The sequence below is a fragment of the Lissotriton vulgaris genome, chromosome 1_1 (assembly GCF_964263255.1).
Source record: "Lissotriton vulgaris chromosome 1_1, aLisVul1.2, whole genome shotgun sequence".
Taxonomy (NCBI): domain Eukaryota; kingdom Metazoa; phylum Chordata; class Amphibia; order Caudata; family Salamandridae; genus Lissotriton; species Lissotriton vulgaris.
In genome coordinates, this window is record NC_141685.1 from 1,799,816,821 (window position 1) to 1,799,844,435 (window position 27,615).

The 27,615-nt window shown below is 42.4% G+C and overlaps 1 protein-coding gene and 1 pseudogene across 11 annotated transcripts in view; both read left to right on the forward strand.

Annotated features, from left to right (window-relative positions):
• The first annotated feature begins 29 nt into the window (after positions 1 to 29).
• RPAP3 (RNA polymerase II associated protein 3) overlaps positions 30 to 27,615 on the forward strand; it is a 385,109-nt gene continuing 357,523 nt past the window's right edge. Inside the window, exons 1-5 of one of the 11 annotated variants that reach the window (XM_086919112.1) lie at positions 501 to 614; positions 5,898 to 5,972; positions 16,206 to 16,256; positions 16,457 to 16,548; positions 23,454 to 23,551. The gene's annotated coding sequence lies outside the window, so the exon portion shown is untranslated. Of the gene's footprint in view, positions 137 to 461; positions 615 to 5,897; positions 5,973 to 16,205; positions 16,257 to 16,456; positions 16,549 to 21,585; positions 21,616 to 23,135; positions 23,213 to 23,453; positions 23,552 to 27,615 lie in introns of those variants that run through there. The other 10 variants (XM_086919115.1, XM_086919118.1, XM_086919117.1 and 7 more) reach the window with 10 other exon arrangements.
• On the forward strand, positions 2,096 to 3,046 carry LOC147751228 (E3 SUMO-protein ligase KIAA1586-like; annotated as a pseudogene).

The following is a 27,615-nucleotide window of genomic DNA, read 5'->3' on the forward strand; positions in this document are numbered from 1 at the left end:
TTTGTGACACTTTCCAATTCCCAATCGCAGACCGGTCAGCGCAGTCGGTCACGCTGGAACACTAGTTCTCAGTTTTATCAGTAGTCGCCTTTAAATCCATTGAACAGCAGCTACGAGCGTGCTTAACTTAAAGGAGGTCGTCGTTTGTTTGATATTTTAAAGTGCTCACATCTTGTTTTTAATGTTTTAATCTGTGTCGTAATAATGGAACATCTGTCAGAATAGTGAAGTGTTATTCATTTTAGAGGCAGTATGTTGCATGTACAGCATTGAATGTAACGCAGCATAACGTATAACGGGGTAAAATGTAGCGGATGTAACTTTAAAACGGGCACCATGTGATGTTCGAAATGTCTTACAGTAGCCGATGTGAATTTCACACACCATCCAAGGTAAAGCTCGATGCGGAAGCTCATGTTTCGCCATGTTTGTTTGGGTAGGGAGGAGCGTTGGTGTCACCTACTGTTGCCATGCCTCCGCAAACGTAATTCTGTGCGCGGTAAAAGCTGGTGTTGTCGCGCCGAATGACAGCTGCTCGAGGTCCATAGCCTAGAACCGCACAGCACCGATTCGAAGCAAACGTGAGGATGCGGAAGGATTAGTAACTGGTGCAGGTACAACCAAGCATTATCGGAATGTAGAAGAAACGAGTGTTTGCTGTTATTCGCTCCTATTACTATTTTAACAATCTACTAAGAAGGCTTCTTAAAATCAAAGAATGGAGAGGATGAACATTTTGACAATATTCTTAAATATTTTAATAGAATGGTCAAGAAAAGAAAAAGGTTTATGGAAGAGAGCATTTGATATTCTGGAAAGAGGTGGATGCACGATGAACTATTAAACAAGTTTAGCCAATTGTTAGGAAGACGAAAACGTGTTACGGAACTGCAGTTGATCAGTTTGTTATTTCGTGTGGCAGTTGATAGAAAGGTATGAATTTTAACTTACGGTATGACCAGTTAATAGTGAATGGATCTCTTTATTGACAAAGTTATGATAATAAGGTAAAGTAGATAATGCGGCTGTCCAACTCAGTGGTGTATTTGTGTAGCTCTGCAGACAAGCAGCAATGCCCATTAACCTATTATTTTTTTTTTATCTGTTTATTGGGTGAAATAAATAAAGTCAATGCAGGTAAATGAGCTAAGACACTGCAATCGTATAGAACACAACCATAGAAACTAAAACTGAAATATAATGCAGCAGACAGTTTCTCGTGGCATCAGTGCAAGAACCAGAAAAACATGATAGTCACAGAGAATCCAGTCAGAAAATTATGTATTGTATTGGAGCGGTTATATAGCGCATACTAACCCTGTATGGGGCGCAGAAGTACTTGCCTACATGGATAGCATGTTAAAGCCATGTAGGGGTTCTGGATGGAAGGATGCTGTTTTTATTTTGATCCTATGTGGGTAGTGTTTCTATGTCATTCGTAATGACCAATGAGGTGAGGTAACCATGTTATGTGACGCAGTGCTTAACAGTGTGATGGCTAAAGAGGTGTGAAAGTCACCCACACAGTTTATGGTTTTCAGTAAGCTAGCAGCTCAGCTGGTCCCTTATGGTGTTTTTTATTTTAAAACTGTGGTGTTGGGTATCCCATGGACATGGTGTGTTTACTGTGACATGGGATGACATTGTAAGAGTTCCATTTAGATACTATGGGTGGGAAAGTGGATAGGGAGACTCCGAGCTCTGACGTCCTGTCTTGCTCTCTCTCGCACTACCAATAAACTATACCCAGGGCTTTAAGTGGGGGTGGGGGTCTGAGCACCCCAAGTTTATTTGGGGGGCCCTCAAAAGGGGTCTCTAGGGGGCTCTATTTTCAGGCCTCAAGAAATCCTTTGAAGAGAGACACTTTCTCTCGAGATTTCCCTTCTCTTCTCCAAATCTTGTACAGACATGCCACTGTTTGGCTCACAGACTAGAACTTGCTGTGGCAGATACAGTTGATGAGGTTGCCGGGGTCCATCACTTCAAGATTTTCATGAACTCCTTGTATGCCACATACAGCATGTCACCAAAAAACCAGAGAGAGCTAAATCTGGCCGCCAGCGAGCTAAGTGTACAGCTTCAGAAGATAGTGAAAATGCTTGATTCTAGATGGGTAGCATCCAGTTACAGATCTATGAAAGCTGTTTGGAACTGCTTCCCTGCCTTGTGCAAACATTTTGAGAATGCTTCTAAAGACCCATCCAGACCCATAAGAGACCGGAGTAAGTATGAAGGTCTCTTGAAGAAGCTTACATCGTATTCTTTTATCCGAGATTTGAGGGTAATTGGTGATGCACTTCAAGAGCTCAAAGACTTATCACTGTCCTTACAGAGGAGTGACATTACAATTGTTAATGCCCACTAACTTTTGGCTAGTCAAGTACGTATATGTATAGCAATGAAGGACTCACCATGGGAGTTTGCTTCTGCGGCTCAGAGAGCAGTTGTCGAGGGCAAATTCAAGAATGTTCCTCTTTTCTATGGTAGAAGTAACTCTGTTGCCGTTAATCAAAAACAGTTTTACCAAAGTCTGTCTGTAAATATCAATAAATGATGTGCTCCGGATTCTGAGAAAGAACTTATAGCCAGCTTCAGTATGCTAGATCCAGGCAACTTGCCTTCTGGTGATGAATGCATTCTTTATGGTGAAACAGATATCCAGCAACTGTGTTCAGAGTTTCAGCTGCCAGCAAGAGATACTATCCAAGCTTTTAGACTTTTCAAAGATTTTGGTGGAAAGAAAACCCCTGAAGCATTAAAAAAGTTAGTAGTTTGCATGGAAACCCTGCCAGCAAGTAATGCGGATTGCGAGAGAGGTTTCAGCGCAATGAACTTAATTGCTTGTCCAACAAGGGCCTCTCTTCTTGTAGAGACCATTTCGTCATGCTTATGGGTAAAACTCAATGGTCCTACATTTGACTCAAAGCTGTATGTAAAGAGTTGGCTGGCAAAAGGTAGAAGGTCTGCTGAAGAAAATTGTTGTGAGGAACCCCAGCAAAATAGACACAGTGAATATCTTCAAGGGTTTTGGGAAATCCTGCAATAGATTTCTAAGTAATGTAAATCATTTTTACATGTTTTTTAAAGTGTTTGGTATTTATTGGCTTATACTTAATAAATATACCTTCTGCTCGGATAGGCCACACCCCTGTAAGAAATTTGCCACGCCCCTTTTAGAGCACATCCCGTTTTTCCCCCCACTTAAAGCCCTGACTATACCTAACCACTTACAGGAGTCTTCATTCCTAATAATTTGGTGACAACCTGAGGTCAGGAACATGCCCGCCAAGGATCAGTTTGAATTTGCAGTTGGAAGACCTTCATGTCTGTTTGTGACATTAGGAAAGCAGCTGTTCGGTAGCTTCAGGAATGCGGACGTCTTCAGCGGGTACACAACTACCTATAGTCCTGCTAAGGTTCGTTCTGACTTTTTCAGAGGAATTTGGCCTGGTAGGTGCAGAGAGCAAGTTGGCCTGCATGCACCATTAAGTAGTTGGGTGGGTGCGAGCAACTTCAGTTAGGAGGGAACACCTCTTTGCTGACTGTGCGCAATGCAGGCTTAGACATGTGATGCAGCTCACTGGCAGCCACCTAAACAGCAGGATCCTGGATATGTTCCGTGGCACGCTGATGGATGATGCAACAAGTTGGCGGCCATTCTAAAGTGCAGTATATTGGACGTGTGCCGTGGTACGTTGGTGGCTTTTTTAGGTGGAGTCACCTTTTCATGGGGAAGACTCAGTAGAGCTGAAACACTTGTCACGGTTATTTGGCTTTGTTCTTCTTATTCTGTTAGTGCTGACAGAGAAAAAGAATTTCAACAGCAGTACAGCGCTACCTGTGATATGCACAGAACGCGTATCACTTGAAAATACTGCTTTTTAAATGGTGATACACACACCTGCCTTATGGTACTAGGGAGGCTTGTACAATGAGGTGCATGCCGTTCTGACTTTGCCTTGCAATGCGCTTCGTATCACGGTGACTCGCACACCTTGAGCATATTGCATTGTATGTGCATGTCACACCTAGGACATATATGCTTTTTCCCTTCAACACATCTCATAGCCTATGCTGATTTAATACGTAGGGAAAGCATATTTGTACCCAAAATGATATGCAAACCAGAAACTTGCATACTCAGTAATTTTTTACGTTGTTCTTTTTGGTTATTATTATTGTAGGGTTTTGACGTAACTGTGCCCACAAACACTCTCTCTCACGCCACCCCTGCCATTTCTTCCTTGTCCGGATGAACCCCAGGTGAAATGGCTTTAGTGGAAACCGTATTTCCTGAACTAAATTTCGGCAATTGAGGATGATGGTTCAGAAGTTTTTCCTGCCGCTAGGAAGAAGAAGATTCTCTTAGACAGTTTAGGACCGGAAGGGTTACAGGTGTTAAACCATATGGGGAAAAGAAACAATGCATCAGTGGTCAGTATGTATTCTTGAATGTATTAGAAGACCTTGATAACTACTATCAACCTGCTGTTTGTGCTGCGATAGATAGGTTTAATTTATATGTGTCTGCACTTAAAAAGTTGGTAATTTCATGTAAGTATGGCATGCTGCATGATGAGTTTGTCCCTGACCCGATAATCATGCACACCAACAATTCAAATTTACAGGAAAGATTATAGGTAAATGTTGATTCGTCTTTGAAAGAGCTAATTGCTTTAGCGAATAAAAAGTGACTTTTCAAAGAGATGTGATAAAATGGCCACCAATACATCTTTGTTATCATCTTACAGTTTTGACTCTCAAAGCCAGCGAGAAGGGCTTAGGTGCAGTGTAATCGCAAATGTCTAGAGAAGGCACTAAATGTACAGTTACTTTTGCTTCACGCTTTCTAACTTCACCAGAGGAAAAACACTCCCATCATTGAGAGGGAGATGCTGGCGTGAGTATGGGTTATAAAGAATTGCAGGCAATTCCTTTAGAGTATCAAATTTATACTACGCACGGACCACAAACCTTTAGTCAAGGTTTTAACTACGGATGGTTCAGTCAAAAGCTACTCCGCGTATAGCCAGGATGTCATTGAGACTGTTAGACTACGCGTATAATATTGAGTTCTTACCTGGCAGGGAGAATAAGAGAGCAGACTATTTGAGCAGATCGCTTGTAAAGTACGGTAACAACAAAGCCAAACAAGAAAGGTGTGAATGGGATGGTTATAGTTTGGCTTGTGTAGATAGTGTTGACCATGCTGTTACAGAGTGATTGGTTCACAGGCAGGGCTCGAAAAATCATAAAAACTACACTAGACCTGCAGGTCTAGTAACATGACTCTGAAAGCTGAGCTAATGTGACAATTTAACAAGATTTTAATGCATTTTTATTGCTCATTCACTTTGTCAGCAATACAGATGCCTTTAAATCTTGCTATCTTGTCATATTTGCTCTGCTTTCAGAGCATAGGTCAAGTGTCAGTTTGTCTTCCTACTCGCCAGAAAGGGCGAGTAGGACCTAAAAATAGCTTGTCCTTATTGAATCTGACTCGCAAATGCGAGTGAGAAAGTGGATTTTTTGAACCCTGACATGGTATGTACAGGATACAATTCTAGAGAAAATCAACGAGTTTGTGATCTAGGGGTGGCCGAGTAAAAGCAAATTGATGGAGGAATGATAGAAAATATGGCATCAGAGGGAAGAATTGTCTGTCTCAGACCCTGAATTTCTCTTCCAGGAGGGGTAGGGTTATCCCTTCAGAAGCCTATTATAATACAATTCTTGAGCTGATACGAGGAGCACCTTTGGATAGTTAAGTCCAAACAGCAGGAAAAACTATCCTATTAGTGGCCAGGTATAGACTCCGATATGGAGAATTTTTTTAAGGATTTGTGCACAGTGCGCCTATGCTGATGAGACTCTTGCTATTTTTAAACCACCCCTAGGTGTGAGTGGAATACCCTCCTGTCCATGGGAAGAATTGTCTATTGATGTATTGGGACCTATTTTGGACTGTAAAGGTAAGCTCAAGTATATAATGGTATTGTTTGACAAGTACTCTAAGTGACCAGAGTTGGAGGTGTTTTAATGACTAGACGCTACATATATAATTTCCTTCCTTGAAAAAAACGTTAGAGAATGAATTGCTATGCCACTCCAAAGTGATAATGGTCCACAATTTACTGCCAATAAATGTAACCATTTCTTATTGAGGAATAGGGTCAAAGAGAGTAAGACACCTGTTAATCAACCTGCCAGTAATGGCGCTTTAGAAAGGTTTAACAGAGTAATCATGGGTAGTATCTAGGCAGCCATCAATGCTGGTAAGAATTGGATTTAGAATTAGACAAACTGCTGTGGGTGTACATAATCACTCTCACAGTGACAGATTGAGAGGAAGGAAACTTTTACAAAACATAATTCTCTATGGATGTCTCTGGATTACCAGAGCAAATTGTCCTACGAAGTAGTTAGAAACAACCTAGAGGAGGCAAGCCTGACCTATAAGAAGTACTATGATAAAAAACATTGCGTCAAGAAAGTCTCTCTGACGGAGGGTTGATTGGGTGATTGTAAAATTGGACAAGTGAATAAGGAAGGGAGACAGTCATTTCTCACCACCATATAGAGTTATTAAAGTGTATTCTTGTTCAGCCAAGTTAATTGATGGGAAGGTTTGGCATTTCGGAAAACTCTTAAAGTGCAACAAAAATGTGTCCTCGAAGTGTAGGGATTCAGACTGGATGAGACAATGGTTGAGGGAAGAAGGGAATGGGGAGAATTCCCTTCAGCTTCTCCTCCTCAATCATCTAATCTACCGTTGAATGTGGGAACGGGAAGTTGATCTGAAAAAGTATATGAATCTAGCAGTGAGGTGGATGTGAAGGTACAAAGTACTCATCACATTGTGGTTCCTTGTATACAATCCAGAGGGGCAACGACTACCAGGTCTGGTAGAACTGTAGCACTTCCTGCAAAGTGAAAGGATTTTGTGATGGGTTAATATTGACCCCTACTACATTTATTAAATGAATTACCAGGGCAGCCCTGTGAGAGTGGTATTAATTGTGCAACGTTATACTTGACTATGTGTTATTGGTATTATCCAATTGTGATGCTTTTCTTTTAGAAATAAGTTGGCATTTTGGTTAATGGTCCTTTTTAATTGTTTTCTCATTACATAAAGGGGAGATGTATGCTGGGTTTCCCATGGACACAGTATGTTTACTGTGAAATGGGATGACCTATTTAGAGTTCTATTTAGGAACTCTGGGTAGGACAGTTGGTGGGGAGACTTCGAGCTGTAACGTCCTGTACTTGCTCTCTTGCACTACCAATAAACTGTACTTAACCAAAGGCAATAGTCCTCATTCCTACAAATACTTAAATGAGCTGGTTACTTCACTGGGTTGTCCATACTGAGCTATCTTGTTAAAGTTTATGGTCCTGAGCAGGCATAGGTCCATAGGTTGGAGGGAGACACGAGTTAGAGATCTGCTGTAAACCTTCTTAATATCTACCCATGTCTATTTGCCATTCGGAGATGTCTAAATCCCTCATAGTAATGTTGGAAATGGCCCTTTGTGCAGGATCACCCTCAACCTTTTTGTCTTCCTCCTCCTGTTTTTGCTAAATTAATTTCTTTTGGCTTTAGGACTACGGGCACTTTTCCGTTGCTAACCAGTGCCAAAGTGCATGTGTTCCCTGCTTAAAATATGGTAACATTGGCATATTCACAATTGGCATGTTCAATTTACTTCTAAGCCCCTAGTAATGAGCTACATGTGCCCAGGGCTATGAATTAAATTCTGCTATTGAGCCTGCAACATTGATTGTGCCACCCACTTAAGTTGCCCTTTAAACATGTCTCGAACCTGTCATTGTAGAGCCTGTGTGGGCAGTTGTAATCTGCCATATCGACCTGGTAAGTTAACACTATTGCAAGGCCCAAACCTTCCTTTTAATTTATATAAGTCACCCTAAATAGTCCCTGGACAGCCCTAGGCCAGGGTGCAGGGTATTTAAAAAGTAGAACATGTCCTTTTAAGGTTTACGTGTCATGATAGTGAAAATACTCTTAAATATGTTTTTCACTACTGCAAGGACCATCTCTCTCATAGGCAAACATTGGGATTGCCTTATTACATAAGTGTAATTTTACATTGGAAAGATATGGTACCCCTAAATCTGGTGTCTCTGGAGTCACAATTTAAAATAAACACTGATGGTTAAGTTGGAATTTAAATTGCAATTCTGAAAATGCCAATTTAGTAAGTTCGCATTTTCTTACTGTAACTATTTGGTTCCTTCTGCCTGTCCCTGGAATACACAGGATGGGTGACAGCTGGCTTTGTGCATTCCCTCTAGACAGCCACACACAAAGTAAGGGTAGGTGTGACTTAGTGGTCCTTTGCATCCTGATGGGCCATCCTGGGCAGGATGCTGGGGAAGAGCTGACATTTGCACCTGAAAAGGCAATATCGTCAATGAAAGGGGGGGTGCATTGGGTGCTGCTGTGGGCCTTCCACTGCAACACCCATTGCTTTTTGACTCTGCCCCATATTTACATGGATCAGTAAGTCTGAGGCAGCGCCATAAATGGGCATTAGATTGGCGCAAATTCTTTTATTTCTCCTAGTTTTTGCTTTTCTATGTGTGCTGCATTGTGCATCACACATAGAAAAGCAAATGACCATTATTGATTGTTGATGTGCAGGAAGGGACAACTTCTTGAACATAAACAAATGTCCCTGCAATGCAGGCACCCATGCACTATGGAGCAAGGGTGTCTCTGTTGTCGCTAGGCAGCTATTTTTACCGCCAGAGCTAGGGAAAACACAGGGGTGCACTGTAATCTTGAAAATACGGCACATCCTTGCGTTTTGGAACTGGCAATGCGTGGCTGTGTAAAATTTACCACAGCGACGCACTGCGCCATTTCCTTGTACATATGCCTATCTGTTTTCATCTCTACCTCAGCATAAGTGTTAACTAAATAAAACTACAAAATAATGTACATTTGCAATCAGAAAAAAGGAACAGTAAACCTTTTTCTTTTGCATATAAAAAGAATTAGCAGCGCTTTGACACACAGTCTGTCATGCCATGTGAACGTTTGTTCTGGAGGGCACAGTTAATGTCCCAAGACCAATAAAACATGTTCCCTATATTTTTATTTCTCCAACTGCACTTTATCAAGAATATCTGGGTGTGCCGCAGCATTTCTGCCACCTACTTCCAGCGCCACTGTATCAGACATTGATCCAAAGGAAAAGCAAGCAAGACTGAAAAGTGATTTAACAGAGAAAGATATATGGAAATGGGTAAATAGAAAGAAAGCTGGGATGAAAAAGCAGGTGCAAGTGTTCTACAAATAGAAGAACAGAGGGTTGCAGAAGAAAGACATTAAAATGAATTATTAAATAATGCTGTGAATCTTTTTCATGTTCTCTGATGGTTAAAACAAATGATAAAGCTCGATTACGTTGCTCGTGCCCACCCGTTGGTAGTCACTGAACGTACCCACTGCTGCTCTGAATTACGTATGGTACACTATCTTCTATTACATTATTTCAAGCGTCTGGGCACCGAGTGTCAGACTGTAAACCGTGGGACTAAAGGCGGCCATAATGTTCCAACACTGGCAACTCTTTCCAATTACAAAGTGTGCAGAACAACAAAAACAAGGTAGTGTTTACCCATAAAGAACAAAGTGCAGACATTATTCTGAAACGGAATGATCCTGCCTGTATTTTCGGAGCTTTAACACATACTCACTGAAAATCAACAGGCAGAATGCACAAAACCATTAAAAGATACATGGTCAGGCTTTAGCAGATTACACCTAGATAAACAAAAATGCAGACTACAGTTAAACATTCAAACTTCAGTCTTACCAAGCTTTCTACTACAACAGCTATTCGTCGCTTTGGAACTTCACAGGAAACCATGTCAGAAATCGGAATCAGAGAGCTGTGCACACACCCTGCACACTTCCTTTAAGAAACTGGCTACAGCATGCAGTCGCTGCACGTCAATGCTTATAATGGGTCTCAGCGAGGGGAGGGTATACACAGTAACACTGGGAGGAGTCTAGGGCAAGAGGGAACCACTGATGCTATTCAGCGGAATAAACAATGCATGCTTAAATAAATGGCTCGAAGCTGCGCACAGTTTAGTCTAGCCTGTTTAACAAGGAGCAGTGTACAGGATGAGACTTGTAGGTTCATATTTCTAAGAGGAAACCAAAACTAAAAGTCTCAGCATGTAAAGCGCTGTTGGCTAAGCCAGGCCTATGTTAAGGCAAGGGAAACCAGCATTGTAAACAGTGAGCATGCATGCGACAGGACACGAAGGGGGGGGGGCAGTGGCGGCGGTGAGAAGGCATCTGGCTGAGGGAGGAGGGGGGCCTGGGAGGAAAGTAGTCTGTGCAGCGAAGGGGCCAGTAGCCATGGAAGGACACAAATGACAACATGGTCGTAATAAGGCGGGACTAACAAGCCTACAACCAATAGGAAGGCAGCATTTAAGACACAAGCCAATGAAAAAGCTGGGCGGAGAGTGGGCGGAGCTTCCACACTAAACTGAATACTGTACGCCTCGCAAAGCGAGCAGCGCATGTGCTGCAATGCTAGGCTCGACCTAAAAAGGGGAGCCGAGAATTAAAGTAATAAGTCAAGTTAGTCTTCATGCAGGATTTTTAGAAATATTGTGGATTATTTTTTGAATGCATAGTTGAAGATTGAAATAACATTATTTGTATGTGTTACAATATCATTTTAGGCCTCGAGAATACAAGTGGACACACCCAACCATCAGACATTGGTAAATAATGAGACCAGTTATGGAAAGCCTCCTTCAGAGAATACACTGCATACTTACATTTTAAGCCTGCCTATATTGTCAGCGCAACAGCTCTCCCCAGCGGTACATTATCCCTTATCTTTTCTTCTATTTTCATGGTCTCTTGCACACACTGCCCCTTCTTTATATTCCTGCTTAACATGGTAAACGAGGATAATGCTGCAGTTGTGTACAAAACATAATTAAAAAAATTTAAAGACACTACTGGTTTTAGGCCAGCAGACAAAAGCCTTGTACATAGTTGTAGGAAATTACTGTTAATACTCAACAGTTGCCTTGATTGCCAATAGATATCCAGGGTTATACTCCAGAGAAATTGTGGCAGTCTGCAGAGTGCTAAGAATTGTGTCTTATAAAATGGCTAAGTCACCATCATGGATCATGCTATGAAAATGTTATACATGAGCTGAATTACATCAGTGATAAGTTTACAGGTCTTCTGTATATGCCTAGGCATGTGTATGCCATATAAGGCACACTTAGAGGATCATTTAGAATAAATCCTACTTGGCAATGTATTGCTACTGGGATTCTCCTAAGTGCATATGGGAAGTATTTTAAAAATAGCTTTATCTATTTTTTTCACCATAAGGAAAAGTCATAAATAGGGATAAATAAATGTTTACAAGTCAAGTAAACTCAAGTTTCGGTTATTTTTTTGGTTTCTATTGTTTTATTTTACATTTTGTAACAGCTGAATTGTTTATTTAAAGAGAACGATTACCCTGAAGAAGCTTGGTCCCTCGCAAAATATGTGATGGCTTATATGAATGAATGATGTAATGTGTAAAACGCTGGCTTTCACTCCAGTGGAGCATCTTGGCGCTGGAAATGGATAGACTGAGGGTCAAATAGGAGTGTGATCTCTAATGTCGCCGTGGTCAGATAAGGGACAGGGCAGGACTGTCTGGAACTGCGAAGATGTACATTGTGGATCAATGAGAGATTCTAAATAAAGCTGTGAATAATTTGATCACAAGAAACTTAAATAATGTTCTGTAAACAACTTGATATGTGCAAATTACGTTGGTAATACACCGGGACACAATGAAAGAAATAGACACTGAAAATTGCTGATCAACAAGACATGGGTATAAAGAAACAGCAAGAATCGTAAATAATCTCAACAGATTGATGCTTTTGCACTCTTCAATATACATTAAGCACATAAATCAATAATATTGTTTTTCATCTTTAAAAAGAAAAAGAATTGTAAAAGATTAGTTAAATAAATCCTTTGAGAGCATTCCCATAAACACTGAAGTATGGGTATGATTTGTAAAGGCCTCTTGTTTCTAAAACCATGCAGTAATAAAAATGGTTCTCCATTGAAATGTATTTTGTGATAGGTTACTTAAAAGTAAATCTGTAAACTTACAATTCTTATTAGTATGTGACCACCAGCTTTTCACTTAATCCTTATTATTTATCTGGTACACTTGATCCAAATGATTAATCAAAGCTAAAGTGTTAAGTTCTCCCCAATTTGCCAGTGTCTTTGCTACAGTCCCATGCATCCATTCATTATTATTCATGGCATTAACTCCAGCCTAATTTCCATACTACTTATGGAAATAAACCCCTTAACATTACCAACACTCTTCGATGAAGCCTTAAAGAGAGGTAGAGACCATTTTGAAAGTAGTTTTGCACTGTAAATGAAATACTCTGTCAACCTTTTTCCTTACAGATGTCAGACATATTGTGTTACAGGAGTGAAATGGAAGGTTGCACAGCAAGCTCAGAGTACTTTCAAGCTGATTGTACAAGCTGGTGGGGCTGGAACAGTAATTCATTAAATACACGGAAACCGTGAAAATCTCAACAATGGAAGTAATATGAGTGGACAACACTTCTATTCATAGACTCACTTAACTCATACATATATGTTAGAGATCTAGGCGCAATGCAATAGTATTTTGTTCTGTTCTCTGGAACCGCACTTGGACTACATCGCCTGCATAATTCCTTTGTGGTCTTTACGGATAGCCTCGACCTAAGCCTTATTTTACTAAAAGACCTGTTCTGCTGTTTCTCTCCTGGTCTACTAAGACTAGAACATATCAAACTAAAGGTAATAAATATCATTGGTCGAGTCACTACATTCCCCTATCTAGTGTTGAACGGTAAACAATGTATTCTGTTAAGTTAGCCTCTACTCCTCTTCCATTTTGTCTATCAGCCCCCATTTTGTGTTTCTGTTGGGCCTCTTTTTGCAAAGTCAGAAGTTACGTGTTCACTGAAAGCTGGTTGTATTGATAAGGCTCGCATGTCACAGTAAGGAGCCCTGCCCTGCCGAAGGGCCTAAGTGAACTGATTCTTTATCTGTTAGCCCACCAACACCTGTAACCTCCCTTGCCTATTTACAAAGATGACATGGGTAGGGGTTTATCAGGATTCCACAGTTCATCATGTAAGCATTATTAAAAAGTATCACTCGTCACCACCAAAACATCACTCAGCGCTACCACAGCATCACTCTGTGCAACCATTCAACAACAACTGGTTCAAATATGTTCTCTCAATGTTTCAAGCTTTATTATAAATGTCTCAAAAAGATGTAAATATTTCACTTCTATTCTTGGTTTTTCGTCACAATAAAATACAATGAACATAATCTTCACAAAAGTTATTTACAAAAGCTATTGCCATTATAAATTACAGTAACTTTTATTTAAGTATTAATTATTAAAAAAAATAAAAGCCATTTTTATTTGTAATATCAGTACGTCTAAGTCACATAAATACAACACATATTGCATTACAAATGCTATTGGTGTCATATTTGCGAAAGTTAAAACTATTCGCATTGTAAATGACAAAGCTAATAATTTCGCTATTTTCAAAACCAACACATAAATACAAAAATTGTCATTTACAATACCAATAGCTCAAACTTTCCTAATGCGAGACCTATTGCATTGCAAATGCTTGTTGTTATATGCCATGAATGTATATAACTGGCTGGACTAGTTTCTACATGTTGCGCCTTCCAAGACCTGAATTTCTGCAATGTAATTGGAGAATTTAGGTAGTTAGGCAAAGTCTGCGATAGCTTTCCCCGGCCGGTCCCCCTCACCGTATTTACATTTGTCTCACAGCTTGACTCTTGAAGTTTGACTTCTTTAAAAGGGGTTAGATTACTTTGTTTCCCCCACCCACTAGGGACCGTGGCAGATGAAAATAGGTGTTGGATGAAGGTAAAACCAGTTATTACAACTTCAGATAAAGATTTTAAAGTAGGTTGGACATGCATCATCTAGTGAGCCTTCCCTTTAGGGAGGGTAGTAAAGAGTAAGCCCTCTCTTTTTTTCTTAATCATTGAAAGTGCTGTGAAAGGAGTCGCAAAAAAGGCAAAGGCTTGTAATCATGCTGTGTGACAGGTTAAACCAGAAGCTAGGCAATACAAAGTGCCACGGAGCAGTCTGTCTATATACAGTTTGAACCACACTGAATAAAGGGCTAAGAAATTGCACAGAGGTGACAGGGGCTATGCCTGGGAGGTGCAAACTCAGGGATTCAGGTAGTTACGGGACCTGAGAGTGCATCCAATCAACCCCAAAACACCCTCTGTGGAGGAAAGACTATGGCACCCCCATGCACTTTACTTAAGGCAACCATTACCTGGGTTCAGGAAAGCAGGCAGGCTTTGGAGGGCTGGAGCATTAATTAGAGTCATTGATAAAACAAATACAAGGAGATGATGAATAGAGAGCTGAAACCTTTCAGTCACTCATCTCCAGTCACAGACCTAGGTTTAATCCATCGTCGTTCTTTAGCTCACTTCTCCACCCCAGTTCAGACCTAGCCATAAACAAATCTGTCTTTACCCAGCTCCTCATGAAACAGTCAACCCTGAACTGCGAAGACAGGCTTCCCAGGACCAGAAACAAGCATCCTGGGACCGGTTTCGGGGTAACACCCCGCATCGGCCAGGTTAGCTTGAATCAAGTGGCAAAGTGAGCAAAGCAGCCACATCTGGGTATACCCTGTCAACTGAGGACAAACAAACAAATACAAGGAGATGATGGACGGAGTGCTAAAACTTTTCAGACACTCACCCCAGTCACAGATCTGGGTTGAATCCATCATTGTTCATTAGCTCACTTCACCACCCCAGTTCAGACCCAGCCATATGCAAAACATTAAAACCCTGCTTCTCATCGGAGCAGTCCAGACGAATTGCGAAGCCAGGTCTTCCCTGGACTGGAAACAAGCATCCTGGGACTAGTTTCGGGGTAACATCCTCTCATAAGCTAGGCTAGCTTGAATCCAGTTCCAAAGTGAGCAAGGGACCCACGTCTGGGCATACCCTGCATAAGTGTCTGTCAGCGCCCCATCTATCATCTCTTGCTCACTTTGCTCTCTTATCCACTGGATGCAAGGTAGCCTGCTGGTGAGGGGTTTTACCCCAAAAGCAGTCCCAGGTTGCTTGTTTCCGGTTCAGAGAAGACTTAGTTTTCAGCTCGGGCTGGACGGTTCCCATGAGGAACAGGGTCAAGACTGATTTGCATATGGCTCGGTCTGAACTGGGTGGCAAAGTGAGCTGAAGAACGATAATAGATTCAACCCAGATCTGTGACTAGGTGAGTGTTTGAAAAGTTTCAGCGCTCCGTCAATCATCTCCTTGTGTTTGCGTCATTGATAAAAACTCATTTCAGAATATTGCATTTTTTCATTTCAGTTTCTTTTTAAAGTGTGCCTAATGTTATGAGTGGTTAATCGGCAAATCTTAAGGCTTTTGTGGAGCCAGTATATGACTTTGATAGAATCATTTTAGCATTCTTTGTTATAAAGATTTCTTTTTCTTTTGAGAGGTGTTGTAAGGGTATTAACAGCTGAGTTATTGAGTGTGTCCTTATGGAAACAGTTAAAAAATGATTTGCACTAGATGCAGTCTAATTTTGTTTTACTAACAATATATATTTTACCTCACTTTTTTTTATCTTAAATGCTATGGGCTGATGGTCAAACCCATATTGAGGTTGTAAAGCCTGAAAGTTAAAAATATTCACCCGGTTTGTAACTGCAAAATGTTTTTTTTTAAAGAAATAATCTAATTTTCCGATTTAGTAATATGTTACTGAATCGCGAAATGGGTTTAGAAAGGCATAATTAATCGCTATTTGGAAGGGGAGTGTTTAGGGTGACTCTTCCAAATAGTGAATCATTATGGAATTATCGTTGGCACAGCACAGGATAATGATTCCACACAACTGGATTTAAGCACAGTACTTCTTTTCTTTTATTATGCTTTGGAAAATAGATGAAACTAAATTACTTAGTTTTAAGCATAAGTCCTGTTTTTAGTTTTATTCACAGTGTGGAGTGGAAAATGGCTTTTGATCTGTAGTTAATGTCATTCTTTAAACACTTCTTTCCTTCCTTAGGTGTCTTCTCGGATTCTCTCCACCAGTGCTCTCGGAGAAAAGAGACCAAAGGTAAGTTTCTATATGTTGTGAGCCCTTTTATAAACACTAGCACTGCATACCTTTTCTGTGCTGTCTGCTTTGCCTTTTTAGATCTTTATCTGCCTGTTCTTTCTCTCTAAATTATCTGTCTCGGTTATCTTTAATAGTCTGTTTCCCTTTTTAGGCTTCTTAGCCGGGTTTAACCAGGATCTCTCTTTATTTTCTCTCAGAGACCTTTTAAATATGTATTTGCATGAACTGGTGAAATAGAAAGAACAACAAAGCCAATAAGAAGGTGTCGGAACTTAAGCAAGGGAGAGAAGTAAGTCTAGATGAACTCTATCATTTCTTCGCTTAACTGTGAGATTTGTACTTCTTAATAAGTAAATTTCGGATTTCTAATCCTCTTTAACGCCCTGTTATCAGGCTTCAATATCTTCAGGTTATAGTTCTCCAGAAGAACCCAACAGATCCCTCATGAACTTCCCCTTTTCATTTCACTCGCCCACCCTGGCACGCACCTTGCAAAAGCCAGTTCTTACTGGAGCAAGGCGGGCGATAACACGAAACCGGCAGGGTGTTCGCAGTCTGCCGGACTCTGGGTGTCTTCCTTTGACATCTGCGGGTTATAAGGCTCTTACAGCTCTTATACCCAGTTCCACTTGTTAGGTGTTCTTGTTAGAAACGGGGTAGTTTGGCTCGGGTGGGTAGGCTAAACTTAGGAGCAATGTGAAAAGCATCTGCGCAGCGCACACTCACAGGCCACACACAAGGCACACTACAGAAGAGGCTCCACACCAGGTTATATAAAATAACTTCACAGGTACATATACACTGTGCCAACCCACACCAGGTAGCAATTTACAAGGGATTATATAAAAGGCAGCATCAATCAGGTCCCTGCCAGAACCATCACGACATATCACCACTAAATGCAAAACAGCCAGTACTTACTGGCAAGAACAGGAACTAGGCATCATCATATTGGCATAAGGTATAAACATATCAGATCAGGCATACACCTCTTAATCAGGCGTTAGGCCTATACAAAGCAACCAGTGACTACTGGCAAAATAATGAGGTCAGCAATATTGCTGTAAGCATAAACCACGTTAGCTCAGGCATAAAATGCAAGCATCAAAACATGACAGTTATGGAAGATCACATGAGCATGAATGCAACATCTCTAGACATAACTTACATTATGCATCCCCCTATTAGAATGAGACTCAAAATGTGAACATGAAGGCCTCCTCAGCAGGCAAAAGGCACATTAAGTATTTTCTTTAGGCAGTTACAAGTCAGTCTCAGTGGAGATCAACATCAATGAAGTGCACATAAACTCAGGGCTTTCCTTGTGTAGTAGATTCTGCACTCCCCACAATACTTATGAGCCTCTATCCCTCTGGAAGAACAGTACTTCCCAATCAGGGACAAAGTAGGGCTGAAATAGCTAACCCGTTCGGGCTGGCAGCGCTGGGAAGAACCATCAATTAACATAGGCAGAGTTCCAACTATCAGGGGTGTGGCCTTATTGGCCCCGGCATTCTGGTTGAAAGAATGCTGCTCCCAAAAGGGAAACCAAGCCAGCGCGAAGCCCAGATTCTCTGGAACCAGCCGGCCAGCAACCCGGCCCTCATTGCCACTGCCCACTGTCCGGCGTGACAGTTGAGTAAAGTAGTGTCAGCCCTGGTCCGTTGGAGCCCCCCCTTCCTGGGGCTCTGGAGTAAAAAATGCCCCACTCCAAAAATAGGGTTGCCAAAAAGAACGTTGCTGCGGCCCACAGCTGCGGCGCCGCTGAGTAGCCCACGGTACACTGCGTCCAAGTTCACGCTGGAGCCCCACGTTGACTCCAACACAAAGGTGGCGGCACGGTGCAGCTGCCGAATTCCAGGCGGGACAGCTGGGAAACCAGTACGACCACTATGGTCCTCTCATAGGGACCAAAGGGGAGGAGGACACCGACGATGTACCCCGATGCCCCCAACACACCCAGCTCCCCAATGAGCCCCACTCACCGGTCTCTCCTCTGTCACCTTCGACCTCTTCTGGGTCCTCCCTGCAGCAGGCTCAGCACGCGGCTACAAGAGAAGATTGGTTCAGTGTCTTGATGCTTCCGGGAACACCGATGCTGCACACTGGGAGCTCCACACTCACCGGAGCTCCCAGGGACTCCTCGCGCTGCTACTTTCACTCTGTGGCCCTCTCTCAGCTGGCGCTGCTTGCTGTGAGGCCCCTGATGGCTCCAGCATCCCTCTTCCCGGCAGCAGTGGAACCGGGCCGGGGGTGCGTGGTGACGTCTCGCACTCCCAAGACCTCCCTGCGGCTTCTCTCAGGCGGACCTCTCGTTGCCGGCAACACCATGTTATGTTATGTTATGTTATAAATCCTTTTATTGCGCGCTCTATTACTCAGGAGTATCCTGGCGCGATGAGTACATGATAAAAAGGCGGGGCCACTAACACACCGAAGAGAGAGATTACAGAGTAATATTAAACAGGTATGTTTTGAGTCCCTTCTTGAACTGCGAAAGTGAGGAGGCAGTGCGAAGGGCCAAAGGAAGAACATTCCATACTCTAGCAGCCTTAACAGAGATGGATTTGCCTCCAGTTCTGGCAAGCTTAAATTTAGGCTGGACCATCTGACAAAGGTTAGCCGAGCGGAGAGCCCGTTTAGGAGCATAAAGAACAAATCTATTCCGCAAGTATACTGGGCCTTGCTGATTGATAGCCCGATATGCCAGGACCAGAATTTTAAACAAAATACGATTGGCAATAGGCAACCAATGAAGGCTGCGCAGATGTTCACGAACACTAGTTCTCCTGGGTAGTTGAAACATCAACCTGACTGCCGAGTTTTGAATAACCTGAAGTCGACGGACCATGTAATCAGGTAGGCCACTGAAGAGTGCATTTGCATAATCTAAGCGTGATAAAATCAACGCTCTAAGCACAGTCTCTCTAGCTTTGCCGGGAATGAGGGGAAAAAACCTTCTGAGGGCCTTTAGAGTGGCATAACAGGTACCGGTTAGTTTCTTAATATGCTCCCCGAACTTTAAATCCTGTCCGAACCAGACACCTAGGTTCTTTACAGGGGCACCTGATGAGTTCGGACAGGGTAGGTCGGAGGGCCAAATTTGTTCCCTGAAATTATCCGGAAAAGATCCATAGAGGAGGATCTCCGTCTTCTCCTCGTTACATTTAAGCTGGGCCATTGCCAGCCAGCGAAAAACCTGCGACAGGCAACTCTGAACGGTCAAGGGGTCTAGATGATTTTTTGGCCAGGTGAAGAGCAGCTGGGTATCATCAGCATAAGCCATTATTTTGGCACCCAGCTGCTCAGCTAGATAGACCAAAGGGGTCACATAAACATTAAAAAGCAAGGGGCTTAAGGTAGACCCCTGCGGGACTCCTGTGGTAAGTTCCTTAGCCTTAGATGCATAAGGGGGGACCCACACTTGCTGTAATCTATCTTTCAGAAATGAGGTCAACCAACCCAAAGCGCGGCCTGAAATACCGACAGCACCCAATCTGGCCAGAAGCAACGAATGGGGCACCGTATCGAAGGCGGCAGAGAGGTCTAGTAAGATCAGAACCGCCCTGCCGCCTCCATCCAGGCACTCCCGAATAGCCATGTGCAGGAGCCAATCCCAGCGCGGCTTCCCCAGGATGCTGGGGATGACGCAGCCGGGACTCCTGAGGCTCCTGGGCCGCCGTGGCGATCTTGTCAGGAACTTCAGGCCGTATAGACTCGGGCAGGGGCGGTGATCTTGGGCATCCAGCGCATCCTGACACAGCGCCTCTCACTGCAGCAGGCGCCCGGGCGGCGATCTCGGGCCCCAGGCCTCCCGCAGCAACACAGTCCAGGCTCCCCGGCAGCAATGAGGGGTAGGCTCCCTCCTAATTTAAAGTACAAAGCGGGGTGGGCTCCCACGCTAACAAAAGACAACTGCGGAGTGGGCACCCGCCAAAGTCCGCAAGGTGCGGCCCGGCCCACCTCCAGACTGGCTGCCCAGCTTCCTCGCCGCGTCTATGGCGCTTCTTCTTCCCGGGCCGCAGCAGTGATTTCTTCCGCGATTTCAGAGTGCGTGGTGGGCTCCCGCCACACAGCGATAATGCAGGGTAGGCTCCCGTTATGTTGAAGTATAAAGCGGGGTGGGCACCCGCTTTCCTGGTGCAAAGCGGGGTGGGCACCCCCTCCTCTATCACTAGCACCGACCAATCCCACACGCCGGGATGCCCTCGTAGCGCTTCGGCAGTCCAGCGCTGCAGCCGTCCGCTCCTCTTTGCCTGGGCAGGTGCTAGATTCAGTGCTCACGAGGCACTAGGTAGCTGGCAAAGTTTCAGGGTCCCACACAATAAAGTAGCACCCATGAGGCGCTAGGGGCCAGGGGGAGCAGACAGGCAATGTTGGGCAAGATCAGCAGGCAGTTGGCAGCTTATCAGAACAGGACAGCAGGTCCTTGGAACAGTCAATCCCCATAATGTGGCACTCCTCCTGGCACAGCAGCCTTCACTCCAGCAAAGGTCTCTCACTGGCCCTGTGGACACCAGAGTGGTACAGATGGGCACAGGGGCCAGAACGCAGGCCCTGGCTGCAGTACTTCCTGGCAGAGTGTCCCCTCCAAATCAAAGTCCAAGCACACCCACATGGAGTCTCAGCTCCTCTATATATACACCCATCACCACACCTACTAGAAAGGGCCAGAAGCTTCTGGAAGGGTCTCTGGGGAAACTGGTCCCAACTGGTTTTGGGGGAGGTGAAGAGCACCCTGTTTGCCAGACTTCCCTCCTCCCTTTATGAGCCGGGGTCTGGGAGACACACACCCCAGGGGGCGGAGCCAGCCTTCCATCAGGCAGGCCCACAGGACACCGAAATGGCAAGGTTTAAAAGTGGCAATTCCACAATGGCATACATGTTTTCTACCATGGGGGAGATATCCCATAAGGTGGGGGGGGGGGGGTTCCTAATGTAAGCCGATGGAAGGGAGAAAGCACACACACTTTGCACTCATAACCAGTGCTAAAGTGCCCAGAGTCCTGAAACCACCGCAATTGTGTTGGAAAAGAGGTTAGGAGGAAGGCAAAGAGTTTAGGGGTGACCCCGCAAGAAGGGTCAAGTCCAACAGTTCTGGTTTGCAGTAAAAACGTAATCTCAGAAGCTTACCCTCGTTTTTCACCCACTTCTTCAATACCACTTGGTATTCCTCTCTCCAGGTTTCATCCACTTCATCCTCAGACCTGCTTCACCCATGGCCATCCTCTCTCACATTCTTTTTTGTACTTTCTGTTGTCCTTCTGTTTCTGGCTCTTCATTGGCCTCCTGGAAAAGTCTGTTTTTTGTTTCTATCGCAATTGAGGTGCTGGCAGAGACCTTTGGCATATCGCAGGTAAGTCCTCTGGTAATTCTTCTTCCCCGGCACTCCCCTCCACCTGACAGGTATGTATCCATGTTTTGTGACCGAAATGAAGTCGCAAAATATTGAAATGTTACACACTTCATAGTTTGGGTGGTAACATATGCGCAAAAGACCTTTTGGTACCCCTTCCCTTTTGTACAGAAAAGTTAGTTGGGGAGCTGCCTGTTCTCAACTAAAAAAAGTAAATTTTTGTTTTTTAACACAGCCCAGTTTCCCTTAAACTGGTCTGCGTTTAAAAGAAAAAAGTTAACTTTATTTTAAAAGTTATCTCGGATATGGTGGTCCGTTGTTTTACTCTAATGGGCATTATGTGGGCATTGTATGTCTATATCTATTCAAAGTTTACCAGTTACCCCATTTTTCCAGCTCATTTTTAATTAAAACACAATCCTGATGTTTTACAAATTAAGACAAATGGTTCCTAAGCATTTTTTTCTCCAACACCTCCTGAATAGCTGATTTTAAAATGTTTGTCGCTACATTAGCCCTGCTAATAAAATGCTTCAGATTATAGATGTCTACATTTTCTTGTAACAAAGTCAAATCTAGTTTTAATTTGATCTTGCAGTGAAGTGTTGTGGATCTAAACTTGAAAAGTTTGCAAATACACTGCATACACAGTAAGTTCAGCTTATCATTTCAACTTCCAGTGTATAACACAGGTCCATTAACCAGTAGTGGATCTATTTTATCTGCCATCACAGTAACTACCGCACCAACGGTTCATTCTTCATAGGCAACAGTATTGCAGTGCAAACCATTGTCTCCTAAGTCATCGTCCGTGCCATTACGTGCGAAGTGTATCCCTCCTTATGACCGGAAAAGAACAGGAAGTAGAAGTATACATGCTGCCCACCGAAGAGGTGCCATAACGCATAGCCTACTTCTAATCCTTCCTGTTTTTTTTCCTGTCTTATGACTGAGACCAGGAGGTAGGAGGAAGGGCTTCTGTTTATATTCCCATTGACATAGTTTGGGATCTCTCTTCTGGGCACAGTGATAAGTACGGAAGTGCAATGTGGGATTGACTTGAGAGGGTTTGAGTGTATGTACTAATCCTCGAAACCACCTGAGAACATGGAAGGCTTGTTATCTAATTAGATTTAGACTGCTGAGTACAGGATTGTGGTAAGCCTTTACCTAGGTATCGGTATAGGTATGTGGCTGGATGTATGTCCTTGATGTATGTCCTGGATGCACATTTTGCTGGAAGCGCGACTGGTACTATGTAGCCTGCAGCAAGCACACATTTGAGAAGAGTAGTGTCTGTTGGAGAATGTGTTCCGTGCCTATTGCGCATATGCGCACTTGCATTTTCCAGCACCCTCTTTTTCTCTTTATTTTGCTCACTGATTGCGAAGTTGATTTAAATTGCTGCACTTTGATTTCTGTATGTTTAGAAATGGGCAGGAATACAAGAAAATATAAATATGAGGTGGAGTCTTCATATTTCTTTTCCGACTCCCACTCAGATCATTTTCTCCCTTTAGGCACAGATCTAGAGGCCATGAAGCAAAGAAACCCTTTAAGGAGAATGTTAGGAGAGTTCTCCTGGATACGCTGGCTGGTATGGAGATAAAATGAAGCCTAAATCTAGAAGAGGGAAGAAGCCAAATACTGGCCAGGTTATGGTTTTCTTCTGAAGAAATGCCCTTTACATCCTCTGATCCTGTGTTGACACAATTTTGTAAAAACACAGACCCATCTGATACTCTTTCATCAACACGTTCTTGATGAACTTTTAAGAGAGTGGAATTATCCAGATCAGGTGAAAGTTCTGAGCTTTATGTCTAACGTTTTTCCACTAGAATATATGGATAAGAAGATCCCTGAACCAGTAGCAGTGGACGCCTTTGTAGCCAGTCTTGTGGGACTTGCATCCATGGAGGAAGGAGTGCAAATATGAGTAGGTACCCAATAGATAAAAAGTAAAATTTAGCTCTGAATAAGGCATACTCAGGAACCATCCTGGGCATAAGAGCTAGTGTGTATATTGTGCATTAACAATCCAGTCTATGCTTTCTGACAGGAGTTATTTAAAACAGTCCAGAAAAGGGTTGTAGAGAGAACTCCACTTTAGTGGAGAGTCTGGAGAACCAAACCACATTCATGCTAAATGTTTTATTTGATTTTGTTAGGGCTGCTGCATTGGCGGAAGGAGCCACCAGTGCAGCAAGGAGAACTCCCTTTCTGAGGGATTGGCATACAGATTATGCACAAGAATGCAGGCATTCATTTGCCTTTTGAAGGCAATACAGTCTTTGTTCCTAAATTGGAGGAACAACGCCATAGGATATTTAATGAGAAGAAGCATTCTTCCTCATTTAGGACAAACCAGATTTTTGTCAGTGCTTGTTTTTCCCTTTTCAAATTTTGACTATAACATGAGGTGTTTAACTTTAGTTCTTTGTGATCCATTCATTGCCAGAGGGTGGTGTGCTCGATTTCCGAGCTGTTTACACTTACGTTCTTAGAAATATCTTGTTTTAACGGCACATGTAGCCCCTTTCTCTCAGTTCCAGTTCCCTCTTTGACAGTGAGAACTGGATAGTTTTAAAAGACACAGCTTATTCATTCGGAGGCCGACCGTCCAGAGAATATTAAGTTCGAAAAGGAGGCTATTTATTTAGGCATAACGATCACTGCTAATATTGAAGATATCATCCCGGCAAACATGGATCCAATCATAACTTCTACTAACAAAATATTAGATAGAATAAATAATCTAAAGCTTTCACTTCTTGGGCGCAGCAATGTACTAAAAATGCTAATTTTTCCTAAGTTTCTGTATTTATTTCGGGCTATCCCATTTCTTATACCTACTTTTTACTTTTCCCGAATGGAGAGAATGTGTTCGCGATTTCTGTGGAGGTATCATCGGGCTCGGAGAGCATTTAAAAAATGCACGTTGCCCAGAGAGAGAGGAGGCGGGGGGATCCTGAATTTTCAGATGTATCACTGGGTAGCGATAATGCAGCATATGGGCATCCTCATATTACCGGAAGATCCAACTGAGGATTTTCTGCTCCGTCTATTATGAGATGCTTCTGGGGGCTAAGGCAAAGCAATGCTTAAACCGGATTATCAAGCAAAGTTATAAAAAAACAAAATTTAAGATTTTTTATACGGCTTATGTTATATGGAGGACAATTAAAAAGAGATTGGGAATAGGCCCGAATATTAATTTATATACTCCTCTCCTAAACTGCTCCCTTCTCCCAGACATATTTCATGACCGGGTGAAGTTAAGTTGGCATAGTCTGGGGATTTGTAAGATAGGGGACCTGTTTCAAGGAAATCATTTTGCCTCATTTGACTATTTAAGGGAGACTTATAAACTGCAGCGCACATGCTTTCTTAAATACCTTCAATTGCGCAGCTTCTGCGATCAGAAGATATAAAAAAATCTGATTGAAGTTGGGAAAATAGCAATCATCGAAGCGATTACGGATAGGCAAAAAATAGGGCCGTTTGGAGAAGCCAGACGATTATTTAGAGGTCTGGGAAGCCAAATGGCAAAATAAATTGAGTATTGAGCGTGTTGATTTGGGGAGAAGTATTGAAATGGCCACTAATGCTTTACTGAATGTATCACTGATAAGTCAACATTTTATGTCAGTCTTTGAACTGTACTATAGGCCAGGTAAACTGGCTAAATGGAATTCAGGGCGGGGGACTAAGTGTTATCGGTGTGGCCTGTACGCAGCTTATGCTGCTCATATGTTTTTCCTTTGTCCTAAGTTGTCTCAGTTTATTTCCGATGTAGAGCTTTTTCTAACGAATGGTCTGGGCATCCAAGTAAAGTTAACGGCACCTCTGGTTAGTTTTGGATGTGAAGAGAGTATAGATTCTAGGGCCTCAGCTGTAGTGGAAGATTTTATATTTATATGTATGTCTTTGTATCGCTAATGTATCACGTCTCAATGGCTCGATGTGGAATCGCCAAATTTTATCAAGTGGCAAACCAAATTGTCTATTTATCAGCTTGAGACTGCACTGTATAAAATTAAGTGTATTAGGAAGAAAACTTTTGGGTATAAGTTATGGTCTCCAGTTACCAATTGGATAGGTTCTTAAAGAAGATTGGTACATTATTGTTCTCGCATTCGGTTACTTAACTTTGTATTTTATGTGTGCCATTAGTATTGTTAATTTGGTATGAAGACTTGCCTTTGTTTACAGTGGATCTATTGTATTGGGCTACAAATGTCTCAAAAGCAAAGTGGGGGAAATGCCCATTGATATGCAAGAACCCTTTTTTTTTCTTTTTCTTGTTTGCTGTCTGTTTGCTGTCATGAAACTCAATAAAAAAAAGAAAAAAAAAAGAACTGGATTTTTCAGTGGATTATGTATGTCCCTTGCACAGTGCCAGCCCATTTCCAGTACCAAATAGTCTACTTGATAACTATTTGACTTTGAAGCTAAGATACACATATAATGGATCTCTTGTTGAAACCTATGCCGTGAACTGAGGCCCAAAAGTTTCTGAGAATAGCCGAGCACCCACAAACCTGTCCCCATATGATGACATTGACTATAGGATTATAGTGCATTACCTTGTGGGTACCTGTAGTTCCTATCCCAGTCAATGAGGTCATGGTATCTATCACGATCACATTTACACGCCTGTTCTGACCACGCTTATTTGTATTGGCAGGCCTAAATCGTCTGCATTTCTAGCCTGTGTGTTAGGAACTGTCAGTTGTTCTGACGCTGACTAAATGCTTGCACTTGTGCCACACACATTGTCAATATGCCTTTGGCAGTCTTAGGAGAATTTGAACAGGCTCTTTAGATGCAGAATCGGGTTGGGTATGTTAATCAGATTTGAACTATAATGTGAATGAATAAATTGTGTATAGACTCACTGCAAATGGAGATATTTCCTAAATATTATGTAGAAAAAAATCTACCTTTTTGTTTGCCATTAGATAAAATGTGTTTCTTATTAGCCACCTTTGTATTTTATTCTCTTGAAGCATTAGAATTGCATTGCCTATTATTAAATAGAATGAGAAAAGACTGTGAATGTTAAGCATCTTTGACCAATGCCGATTTGTAAAGCACCACTATGTTCCATTTATTATTCAGAGCTTTTAAAGCCAATAAAGTAGTTACTTCTCCCAAATCTAGGTGTTTGTAGTGAGTGGAAATGATGAATAGTTCCTTTGATGGTGACTTTTCATCTTTACATTTTTTGATTGCAAATATGTCCTTCAGATAACTTAGGGGCATATGTATCAACAGAATTTTTTTGTCGCAATTGCTGCGAATTGCAAAAAAGCAGCGTTTGCGACAAAAAATTCGGAAAAACGGGCTGTATGAGGGGAAATCGCATTTCAAAATTAAGGAATCACAAAATTTGCGATTCCTTAACTTTGCGTAAGCATTTAAGGAATCGCAAAATCTGATTCCTTGAATGCTATGCAAGAAGCACTCAAGTTTTGCGATTTCACCTTAAGAAATTGCAAATTACCACCAATTTCAAGTTGGTGGTAATTTGCGATTTCTTTCACAAAAGCACTTTTTGGCATTTGTGAAGGTGCCATGTGGCGCACATACATGCCCTTAGGGTGTGTATGTGCACCATATGCACACACATGTTCATTTCAGGGGTGAAGCAAGGTGTCCTAATGACACCCTTGCACCCTTGACATTAGTCTCAACTTGCGATTCTCAAATTGCGAATCGCAAATTGAGAATGACTTCCCATTCATTCGTATGGGCCTCCTGGCCCATGGAAATGAATGGGAAAGTATTCCTTAATTGCAATTTCGCAATTTGCTAATCGCAATTATGGAATTCTAAGAAATCGCAAAAAAGTGTCTATTTATTTATTATTTTTTTACATACATCCTTTTTGCCATTCTCAAATTGCGATTCTCTAAAAATCGCTATTTGAGAATCGCTAACAGGGACTTTCATACATATGCCCCTTAGTATCTTTTGTTTGAAATTGGTTTTAGTAAT